Below are 2,506 nucleotides of genomic sequence, written 5' to 3' on the forward strand. Positions count from 1 at the left end.
TTCATCTTCTTTGTCTCTCCTATGGACTACTCCAAGGTAAGTGCCTCCTTGCAATTCTTCCAATGTCCCATAAACATCATGGCTGAGTGCCCAGGCTTTCCAAGGGAGAAGCACCATCCAAAGCCAAGGAACGGAGGTGGGGAGATGCAGGGAGAGTCCAGGCAGCGGCAGCAGTCAGTCTGGCTGAGCACATGGTGTGTGTAGGGACATGGCCTCCAGAGTCAGACCAGCTGGACTTGATGCCTAGATCCACCATTTTTACCACCCGTGTGACCTGAGTGGGTGAGGGCACTAAACTTCAATTTCCTTGCATGTAAAGTGAGGATAATAGTTGTGCTTTTAGTTTTGAAAGATTTACTGGTTTAAAGTCATCAAAGCACTTAGCACAGGATCTGTTAGAACCGTCAAATAAATCCTAGTTATCATAATAAGTCAGAAGTACAGGCTGTAGAACAGAGGATCTGGGATTTAATTTGGTGGTCAACAGGCAGACACTGAGAGCTTGTGAGTAGAGACAGGCATGCCCAGGAATGTGGTCCATGATGGTTATTTTGGTTTTAGAGTGTAGGGTGGCCTTGGAGTAGGGGGAGAATGGAGTGGGGTCAGAGGGGCCTACTTGGAAAGTAGATCTAAAAACTGCCTAAGATGGCATGGAAACAGAAGGGAGGGATACTGAGGATTGCACGAGAGTCAGTGAGATCTGTTTTTTTATCTCTGGTGGTACAGAGTCCTAGTCTTTTTGCTCTGAAAGCCAAGGATTCTTTTGACATCTCTGCTTCCTGTTGGGTCCTGGATGAGGTCCTCAGGTCGGAGAGCTCTGGCCTTCACTAGGGCTGGGTTTCTCCATGCAGACTGCTGCACATTACAGCGTCTTCCACGGCTCTAAAAACCACAAAACCTATTCCCCTGTGCTCCCTTCTCCTGCAACAGAATCAGAACATCTGGGGCAACGGACAGAGATGGCTTTTGAAGCTCCCAGGGTGATTCAAATGGCAGCTAAGATGGAGCAATGGTGAGACCAAGGACCAAGGCCTCACCTTGGGAATCAGAACCAGACTAGGGCACATGGCCTTGGCATTACTTTCATCTCTCTCCTGCCAATCAGAATGAGTAGCTGCCAAAATCTCTTATCAGGAGATACTCTTGGGGTGCCTGGGTGGCTCAGTAGGTTAAGCTTCTGACTCTTGATTTCGGCTCAAGTCATGATCTCACTGTTCATGAGTTTGAGCCCCGCATTGGGCTCTGTGTGGACAGTGAGGAGCCTGCTTGGAATTCTCTCTTCCTCTCTCTCTGCCCTTTCCTTGCTCACACACACTCTCTTTCTCAAAATAATAAATAATAAAATAAAATAAATTTTAAAAATTAGTTAAAAAAAAAAAAAGAGAGAGACACTCTTCATTAGGTTAAGTTCATCCAGGCCATTGTGGCTGATATCAGCATCTAACCCAGCAGATGCTGGAAAGAACTCCCATTTTGTTCAGGCTGTGGCATCTAAGTGTGCAGAGAAGATGGAATCCTCCCCCAAATCCCAGGGGATGAATCTTGACTGATGTAAATCAGTCATAGCAATAGTAATCCATTCATTTCTGGCAGGAGCTGGCACTGTGGGCATGTCCCACAGTTCTGAACAGTGAGATGTAAGGACAACACAGCTCAGAGGCTTCTGGGAAAATTTCCCCTTTTCCATGTAAAGAGATGTGCGTAGAGAGGGCCCTGCCCTGACCCTCCTCCCTCTTCCCTGCTTTGAGATGCTATCATGTGAGAATACACAGCTCGGTGCTGCTACAGCCATCTTGTGACCATGTGGGGAGGCATTACTGGCACTTCCTAACGCCGTCCCTGAGTTTCAGGACCAACCCTGAAGCATCCCACTTTGAGATGTATTGTTTTTTTTTAAGGTTTTAAAAAAATTTCTTAATGTTTATTTTTTGAGAGGGAGACAGAATATGAGTGGGGGGGGCAGAGAGAGAGAGAGAGAGGGAGAGAGAAAGAGAGAGAGACAAAGTGAGAGTGAGGGAGGGGCAGAGATAGGAAGACAGAATCTGAAGTGGGCTCCAGGCTCCAAGCTGTCATCAAAGAGCTGGATGTGGGGCCTGAACTCATGAACCATGAAATCTTGACCTGAGCCGAAGCTGGATGTTTAACTGACTGAGCCACCCAGGTGCCCCGAGATTTACTGTTAAAATAATAAATGTCCTTGGTATTTAAGCTACTTTGGGGGGTATTCTGTCAAGTGCAGGCATGCCACTTAGTAATCTTAGTAATCTAAGTAGTCTCACAGGTGAGGATGACAAAAAAAAAAAAAAAAGATGGTTTCTGGTCTTAGTAGGTCTCTTTCAACACGTAAGTTGGTAATTTAAGATGAAGCAATTCAGAGTTAAGACTCATACTGACTCAGAGGCGCCTGAGCAGCTCAGTCAGTTGAGCATCTGACTCTTGATATTAGCTCAGTTTGTGATCTCACAGTCTTGGGATCAGGCCCTGTGTGGGGCTCCACACTGAGCAT

The sequence above is a fragment of the Hyaena hyaena genome, unplaced genomic scaffold (assembly GCF_003009895.1).
Source record: "Hyaena hyaena isolate Hyena2069 unplaced genomic scaffold, ASM300989v1 scaffold_123, whole genome shotgun sequence".
Taxonomy (NCBI): Eukaryota; Metazoa; Chordata; class Mammalia; order Carnivora; family Hyaenidae; genus Hyaena; species Hyaena hyaena.